General features: G+C 27.5%; 1 protein-coding gene across 1 annotated transcript in view; it reads right to left on the bottom strand.

The window, feature by feature from the left end:
• Dh31-R (Diuretic hormone 31 Receptor) overlaps positions 1-8,037 on the bottom strand; it is a 266,269-nt gene extending 258,232 nt beyond the window's left edge. Inside the window, exon 1 of the mRNA XM_011501585.1 lies at positions 7,844-8,037. The gene's annotated coding sequence lies outside the window, so the exon portion shown is untranslated. The remainder of the gene's footprint in view (positions 1-7,843) is intronic.
• Between the last annotated feature and the right edge of the window lie 2,465 nt (positions 8,038-10,502).

Here is a 10,502-nt window from a genome sequence, read left to right on the forward strand (position 1 = left end):
CTGCTATTAAGCCCTTAAATTAATAACACCTGTGCTTCTGCAATTTATGGCTAATCTAAAAGCTTTCGTGGATAGGATAACGGCGTTGGACAATATGTGACCGTTATCCATTGTATATTAATATTGCTGATATGATTGTATATGTACATTAATATACATTGATGGAAATGGTGTGCGAGTAATGTAGTCTTGACTGGAGTATTCAATACTCTATAAATGAAATTTCGATTTTCGGGAAGCAGTTAGAGGCGATTATATACTACTGAAAATGATGCACGTACTACGATATGTATTTCTTAAAGTACTATTTTACAATCTATCTTTTATTATTCTATAGAAGTATTATTCGCATAGAAACGAAAGTGTGCAATGTGAACGTTAAACAATTAAACATAATGAATAATCAATGCGCCGATATTTCATCATTAAAAGTTTTTCGATAGTTTTTTCAATAGTATTTCTCATACGATATCATTATAATTATTTTTGAAATATAAATATTTCAATTTCTAATTTATGATATAATATTATAAAATATTTTATTAATTATGACGATTACCTTATTAACCAAAACCTAAAATATTTGGTAATATTTAGACATTTTTCTTGTAAAGGTCGAAAATTACAAATGAACAAAAATTATATTATATATTAACATATAGCATGATGAGATAAACAAGAAAGTAAAAAAAAAAAAAAAATAAAACATGTTTTGTACAATTTTGAATTTATTATTATGTACTTCTCTTCCTTCACTATTTCTAATATCTCTTATTCTAGCGTTATAATAATATTATTATAAATATTATATAATTATATGTAATGTCGTTAGTATATAAAATTTTTTTAAAATAAAATTTATTAAAAATAAAATTATTTATTATTTTAATGTATAATTATTAAATTACAAATTTTTGAAAAATGCATCTAAATTCTATAATTTGTCGATATCAAACACTTATTGACGTATAATGTCATGAATGTAATAAACTATGTTATTGTTAATTTTTTTTTTTTTTTTTTTTTTTTTTTTTTTAATCCAAAATCATTGTTTGTACATTAGATTGTTTCACAACATACACTCAAAATTTAATTTTGTATATTCTATATATAATATAGTAGTGATAGTAGTAATGTGAATATGTAAACAATGAAAAACCTTTATTCCTTTATTTATTACAATTAAAAGTCTATGTTATATATTATAGTTAAAAGTAGGTATTAAAAATAAGAAAATATAAAAATAGTTAAAATAATCGTTAAGAATAAGTTCATATATTAATACGTTAACGAACAGTTTTATATAATTCTTAAGCGTAATGTTAAACTTTTGAATGTAAATGATAAAAATAATATAATTATATTAAAAATAAGAATTTATAATTCATCGATATTTTCATAAAATTATTAGAAAAATGTCGATAATTCATAATTCATATAGTAAAATTATGAAAATTAATAGCATTAAGCATAAAAAATATGCTTCCCAATTCACTCTGTATGGACAATTCAATTTATAATTATGAAAATATACTTTTTTTCAAGTAAAAAATAAATATCAATTATTCATTCGTTGATTGTTAAATCTAAATAATATAATGATTTTATAATGTTAGCTTACCACGCATGAAAATAAAAATTTTTAACTTGCATACGCTAATTAGGAAATATATAATATGTATATTTAAAAATACTATGTGATAAGCATGAAAATTAAAAATGATTATAATGTAAAGAATGAGTATTTTTAACGTACTATGTGAACAATAAATGAATGAATGAACCAGAAAAAAATGCGGTCTTATTAACATTTATCACTATTCAAAAGATCATTTTTATATTAAAATTTTTCACCCATTCTTTATAAATCCTGAATTAGGTTTGAAATTGAAAATTATAACACAACAATATTATTCATGTAATTATCTCTTCGTTTAAAATAATTTATCTATTTCATGAACTTGGTAAATTTATATAACGTTTAAATAATATAATTGTTCGGCTTAAAAATTCTTGTATAATCACGTATTATTTCACCTGACTCTTGTATTTTATTTATATAAGCTATTATATTACAATGATAACTTCATAATAATAACTATTTATAATCATAAATAAATATTACAAATCAAACGCCGTAGTTTCTAAATAGATAAATATTCTAGGAGTATGAGTGATAAAAACCTTGAATATAAATAAACGCTATATATACACAAAAAATTCTTTTATAATTTATTTTAATAAAAACACATTCACTTTATTCTTTACAAATATTTGGAAAATTTACACGCGTGCGTGCGTGTGTGTGTGGGTGCGTGTATTACATATTATATCATGTGTAACAAGAATATTATATATATATATATATATATATATATATATATATATATATATCATTATAATATCAACATTTTTATTTGATAATTTTTCACTATTAATTAATTTATGTTGTTAAATTAATTTACATACAACACACTTATTCTAATCTTAATAATGAATTGTTACAGGACGTACAATGTAAATTAATAATTGAAGTACATTATTATAATTATAATTAATCTATATAAAAGAAAAAAATGTCGATACATAATCATAAATCTTGATACATATTGAATATATATATATATATATTGAATTAAAGTAATAAAAAAATTTTTGTATTACTATTTCATTACTTGAAACGTGCAGCGATTGATTTGAATAAATTAAAACTTCCAACTAATAGTGGTTATAATTATTTATTTTATGTTTGTAATGCACATGTAACATGTGATTTCTAACATTATTAATAATATTAAGACGTTTATTAAAATCATTGAAATAAATTACAATCTCGTTTTATTGAAATAATTCGTGTGTAAATAAAAATATTTCGAAAAAATTCCCTAGTCCAAAAATTCCAATTTTCTTTCTCGCTATAACATCTAGTATTTCCCGTACCGGCCTCGAAATCTTGCGACTATTAATCGGAAAATTCATTAAAAGTTAAAGCACAATATTTCGCAATGAATCTAATTTTGAAAAGAATACTTTAAAGTTTCAATAACTACCGTTTAAATTATGGCCGAGCATTAAAGAATTTTACTTTTAAGCCCGACTAATTACGGGATTTATTAGCTTTGCAAAATTAAGTAATAAGTAAGTGTGCTGCATACGATTTATACACAATTATCCGGCCAATTAAAAAATATTCATTATTGTAGCATATAATTCATCAGCTTTATCTCACCTACGAACCGTGAATGAATTTATCTCGACGCGATATCGAACGACGGATAGACTCATGGTCGTAAATTTTAAGGCACCGCTGCCGGCCAGCAAACGCGCAAACTCTCAATACGAATATTCAAAACAAGAACTCATCTATAATTCATGCTAAACTATATAATCCGTGTATACGTCCCTGTCCTTCTCTTGCCTCTTTAAGAAACTCAATAATCTTGTAAAAGTTATGGACGTTGTTATGTGGTCAGATATGTATTGGGGCACATGGAGCACCGGACTAATTGGATGGTTTATCTTGGAATGTTTTGTCACATGACCTGCTGGAAAAATCGAAGCTATCGGACCAATAGCGTTGCACCGTATGTTTAAACTATATAATTCATAAGACAGGGTAATAATTTTGTAAATATTTTTCTTGACTAAAGCGAACTAAGCTGCTAATGTCTTACTCAAAACCCTTGACCCTCGATGTTTTCTATATTAGCAGGTATGCTCGACCCTGAATTTTTCCTCCATAGTTTATTTGTGTTAGCACAAAAAATTATATAAAACGCACAAAAAAAAAATATCTAAATGTGAAGTAAGATCAGTCCACATAGTAAATATCGTCGTGTAAATATCGTCTTGGGTTTTTCTGATCATTTATCATTCCTCATTATAATGATAGCGAAGCTTCGTATTCTTTAATTTTTATCTAAAACAAAAATTAAATGTTCACTGTATGAGAATAAAGTTTTTATTCTTGAAAATAAAAATTAATGATAGCGGCCATGAAAAGATCAACCCCTAAATATGAAATTTATGAAAATCGTCTTTTAAATACTTTGTCGTGTCCTAAGATAAAATTATTAACTTTATTTAAAAATTCTTGTTGATTAGATAATTAATTTTGTAAAAATAAATTGATAATTTTTAATCGTTCACTCATCATATTACTATTCAAAATTTATCTACCAATCTTTCAAATTTACGATTAATAACAAAAATATTTTGTAACAACATTGAATATGGAAATTATCAAAAAGAGTATTTCACAATGCTTTTAATAAAATATTCCTCGATGTCATAAGTTTCAAGAACACTAGATGTCTATTCTTGAATTATTTTCATTCTCAATGAAAGATTGCCATTTTGTATTCTGATTTGATGTTATGCCATTTACTCTGCTAACTCTACCAAACTACTACGTGATAAGCTCTGGTCATATAAGATAAATAAATATAGAGTTTACTCTAAACTGACCGATTACCGTATGCTATTAACATTAGATTATGGTTTTAATAAAAAATTTAGCCTATGACATTTAATGTTCAATGGAACTTTGTTATATTTACATCATTAAAATATCAATTCCGTTATTACAAGTATTGCTTATATTTTAGAAGTAATAAGTTTATAATGATCCAAGTATAAAACCTAATTACTTTCAGTGAAACGACAATTTTTCATCACATGCAGTTGTTACAATTCCGTGAAATCCCGTTATCTTATATGTTCGACTTATTATTGGTATGAGCAGTTTTTCTCAATGAAATCTTGCTTTAAAGTACCAAATTGCCGTGCTCTTATCAACAAATATTTTTGTAAATCTGAACATTAAATCGTTTAAGCAATCAAATCACATATTTCACATTCAATTTAATTCTTTCCAATGCAATATTTCTAAAAAAAAAAAAAAATGCATTACAATTTAATAATAAGTATGAAATTGTTTCTTGAATAAAAAGTGACGGCAATAAGAAAGTCATTATGTATTATATATATATATATATATATATATATATATATATATATATATATATATATATATATAAATCAACATAAGGAAAGTTAATTTATTATATTAGTTAAAGCTACAGTTTTTAATAGAAAATTATAATAATTAAAAATTACATGTGTTATTTAAACACGAAAGTGATAAGTCTAGTAGAGCTTATAGAAGAAATACAACAGATGATTTCATTTATGATTAAAATTTATTGGTACTTAGCATTCAATCTGTGAGCATTTTCAAAAGTGATTTGATATTAAATTTTCATAACTTATCAAATAAAGCAAAATATTTTAAACACATGAATAAATATGATCAACTGTAAATAAAGAGATTATAAAACAGAAATAAAAAAAAATAAAAAAATCTTAAATTTTGGCTAAAACTTTTATTCGAATGTAACAAACAAAAAAATGTAAGGTTGACCCTGTTATAATTGTACTAATAGTAACAATTACTTTTAATCAAAATATAATTTTAATCAATCCTAAATATTTATAAATATTCTTGTATACTCGTAAGATTTTATATAATTCTATTGTAATTATACGATTGAATTTGGGAAAAATTTAATTTTCAATTATCCTGTGAGATTATTTAGCTTTGATTAAAAAATTAATTTAAGATCCGATCTTTGGACGGCTTATACAATTCGCACAAAAAATTGTAGAAAGCCAATGGCTAATTCTTAAACATTCTAATTATAATATTAATTAAAATTAATGAAAATATTTTTATAAAATTTTTCATATTACTTATTACAAATCGGATTATTAAAAATTTCTTATCTCTTATCTTATTTAATAAAATAATTTTTTTTTGTCTTTATACATATATAATCCAATACTTTACCAAAGAAAATACAATGTAATTTAAAATGTGATTCATTACTTTCGATACGAAGCTGGCAAATACATGATTTCAAAAGAAAAATTTAAAAAAATTATAAACTTTGATAGTTTTATTATAATAATGTGTTTTTCAATGAGGCACCATTCCATAATTATGTTATCAAAGAGATTATTAATTTCCGCCATTGTTATTTAGAATATCGATAATTAAAATTTAGATAACGTAAATAAAATTAAGTACGTAAATGTAATACGATAAATACAGAATTGAATGACTTGATATAATGAAAGTCTTTCAACAGATTGATAAGTAATTTTTAAATTACTCTTTGAATTATTTTAAACAAGCATGGCATCTTTTTTGAATTTTTATAATTATAATTAGAAATGTCTAATTCTAAAACTATAGATATTAAATTTATGTCATGGTAGTATATTATAAAATTATATAACTTAGTATGATTAAAAAATAACATGACTGTATAAATTTGCTAGTATTCTGAATGTGATACATTTAACTTTATTTAATGCACATGTTACACTGATGTAAAACATTTTTACATTTTTTCTCTGCTCGTAATTTTCTAGTTTACGAATGCCTGAACAGTAAAAATATTCCTACAAAAATTATTATTTCATACATTGGATAGAGATGGCTGTGTTAAGAGACAAGTGTCACAAATATGGCAAAATAATGAACATTTATATTATAAATGAAATTGTTATTATTAAATAAGGTAAGAACTTTTGTTATATATTTTACAATGTTGTGTCTTTAAAAATATATTTTTATTAACGTAATACTTTTCTTAATAAACGAATTTTATTACCTTAACTGTATATAATGTCACAAATTAACGATAATAACTGTAATTAATAACCATGAAATAGAACGCATTTTCATTGTTTTAGAAATTCAAATCACAAATAATACAAAATCCATAATAAAATTGTCAACAAATAATTTAATAATCTTAATTTTTTAAATACAATATCCATTGATTGTCGATTTAAGAAATATAAATAATGAGTGTGTGCGTGTAATTTTCTTTACGATATATAGCGTATTTTTAAGTGAAAAAGTTAATGATACATGGCAATTTAAAATATTCCGAAACCCGAATAAATTATGAAATTGTAAGCCTATCAAATTAATTCATTGTTTTCGATAAACATTAATGGTTAAAATCTTGTTAAAGCTACATGTCTGACAAACTTCGGATGCAAAAGCAGCGCAAGATTCATTTGAATCGTTGTGCGATTTCTTTTGGTTTCAATTAAAAATAGAAAATTCAAGGGACATATTAGGATTGCATTAGCGCAGCTATTTCATTCTAGCCTTTTCCAATAGCTTCATTCGACATCCTATTATCGATCCTCATAGCATATCGAACTCTAACTCTTTGTTAAGGAGCAGATATCTTTTAAAAGTTGCATGATTATTCTCAAACTTTTATTCATTTAAGAAACAGAGAAATTTTTTAACGTGAAAAAATTCACACTTAAAACTATGGTGTCAATATACCATTGGTACCATTGGTACTAATTTGTCTTCAGCTGTTTTTCCAGTGGTAACATTCATCAATGAAAAATATAATTCAAGCCATACAGCCGACGTATATATATATATATGCTTTTATATACAAGTCCATTATTACGGATCCACTCAATAATCAATAACGAACACGGGTGGCAATGTTAAAAAAAGTCCCTCTAACATAATGAAATGGCATAAGCACTCTTCTATATACCAATACGAATGAGATATCACAACTAAGGTCTTTCATATCATTAGTTGTAATACCCACTACCTTCCCCCCTGACGCAGTACCAATTCCAAAGTACTAATAACAGGATCGAAACGGGGCAGTCGGTGGCATTATAATCGCTCGGTAAGGCAAGCTCGGTCCCGTGCTGTTGCCGTCCTTGAAGGCAAATCGTCAAGTGACGACGGGCAAATGCTACACCGGAACGTCCAGCGGCAGTTCTCACCTACCTTCTGGCACTGAAGGTGGCCCTCCCCCCTCGCGTCTCCCTACCACGTGCTCATCCCGATAAAGGACGGCGTCGGTCCGAGGGACGGGCGTGCGCGGCCACCTGTGGCGCCTCACTATCACTCACGGCCCTCGCGGGCTCATCGCCGGCCACCTGGACAGCAAGCCTCGCGAGCTTCGGAGATCGGTGCCGAGGAGAGCGCGGCCACGTACTGAGGCGAGAGAGTTGGCGCACGTTGCCGCGAAGCCCCGAGGCCGACGCCGGGGATGCGCGCGCACGTCTGGCGCCGCGACGCCTCCTCGACGTTGCGTCGAGATTCGCGCGCGAGGGTGATTTCGGCGGCACCCCACGACCTTCCTCCTCCCTACGAAGCCGCCAGCTAGGATCTATTCCGCCGGGGAACAGAGCCCGAACCTTCATCGGGCCTTCACCGACCAATACTCGGTCACTATTCGCCTAATAATGGATTAGCTAGGATTAGCGCACTGGCATATTCACCAAATTATCATCATTGTTTACCGCTCATTTCGACACTCCATCGAGTCTCCTTAGCGATAATCCTTAGCGAAGTTGGAAGATCGCGAGTAGATTTTGCACTTTGCGCGATTATGTGCATCGAAGGATTGGAAAATACAAAATCGCTTCAGTCCCATGAGAATCAATCCTATAAGCAGTCACCCACTTGTTAAACGATCATTATTAATAACGATAATTATCTCGTTAAAGCATTACCAGTTCATTTATAATCACGACTCTCGAACAAGCAGTAATTAAGTTATCAGCGATTAAATATTCAATTCTATTAATTATGCTGTTAAATTTTTTTTTTTTGTTTTTAACTTTCTTACGACCATTCGTCACGTTCTTCTTTCGCACTCTTGTCGAGTCGCGCGTCGCTCCAGAAGAGATATGCAAAGACACGAAGCTTCGAGTTCTTCGTGCCAGTCATTAAATGCCCTGCTCGTCTAAATCCGTTATTTTTAATAATTTAAATATTTAATCACATAACAATAAATATGATTTTTAAGTAATATATATATATATATATATATATATATATATATATATATATATACATATACATTGCACGTAAAGAATGTGCACTTCATTTCATAAGGATATTTTAAGGCTATTGAATTTTCTAATTTAATGTTATACATAAATAAATAAATAAGCTTTAATAATGAATCGTAGCAATTAAATTATGAATCGCCATCATTCTTATGAAAAAATAAAATTTCGTCGTTATTCTTGTTTGTTCGTATCGGCTTATCAAACGACTGGTTATTGTTATAAAATTACTAAAAATTATAATAGATTTACCGTTTTAAATTATTTAACTAATGAAGTATATAAAGAATTTGAATAACTTTTATTAAGCTAAAATATAATACATGTAACAAGACATTTTTTTTTTCCAAAAATACATTTTGATAAAATAATGTGCATTATCATAAAAAATACAATTACATAATCTTACGTTTTGCAGCATTAGTAATATAAATATTATTACAAGTAATTTTTACAATTATCATAAATATATACGACTTGAAAACTATTATTTTTTGCATTGTTTAATACCTTTGCCAAAAAGAACTGGAGAAAAATTTCTTACTCAATCATAACTCAACATCATTTAAGTTATTGTTTCAACTAAATTATTAAACTAATGCAATCATACCCGAGTTAATGATAATATTTGAACGCAAATTGAATTAAAATTTCATTTAATTGATTCGTCACTGAGCAGTCGAAGGAAGGAGCGAATAATGAAAGAATGAAAATAGAAAAATGAACGAAACAATCGATAGAAATTAAACTTTAACGAAGCACAAGTTCTATAAGAATTTGCTTTTCGAAACAAAAAAGGATCAGACTACGTAGCAGCAAAGACAGTATAGACGTCGCAAGCTCGTCTGTCCCGAACATCTTTTCGCATTCGACCTTATTGCATTGCACCTATTGCAAAATGAAATGATCAACAATTGACGGAAGAAATGACCTCTTCATGCTGATTGATACCCGCTGATGGAGACTTGGCCGACAATTAAGACAGTCAGGGAAAAAGACTTCTCATGATTTCCGTTTATTTGATTGCGTCGCAAAAACACAAATGATTCTTCGAATTAAAAATCCAGTCAGACGGAATAAGGAATGGAGATGAGGAGAACGAGAGAGGGAATAGAGAGAATGTTATATTCGATGGTGCTGACAAAACAATTCCGAAGGGAGACGGATTGTTAGACACGTAGGACTACGCGTGTTAACGCCGAACGCAATATAATTAACTACAATGGCCGACGCCAAGATGATATACGTTCAGCCAAATTATGTTATATTATTAACTTTCCCAGTATTATTGCTATCAATTAACTTTGATTAAAGTTTAAATTCAATTGAACTGATACTATTTAGTGTTATTTCTTTCTTTTTTTTCTTTTTTGGTAACTTTTATTATACGCTTGATATTAATGTTTTTGCAAATTTAAAAGTTCATTGAATTTCAAAATTTAATAAAGTTTTATTAAACATCACGATATGTATAATTACTTGGTAGAATACTATACAACATTTTCAACTAATTTACTATTACTGAAATTAATATTTCTCTTATATGTATATATATATATATATATATATAGAAATGATCATTATTCCCA

Source organism: Ceratosolen solmsi, unplaced genomic scaffold, assembly GCF_000503995.2.
Source record: "Ceratosolen solmsi marchali unplaced genomic scaffold, CerSol_1.0 scaffold28, whole genome shotgun sequence".
NCBI lineage: Eukaryota > Metazoa > Arthropoda > Insecta > Hymenoptera > Agaonidae > Ceratosolen > Ceratosolen solmsi.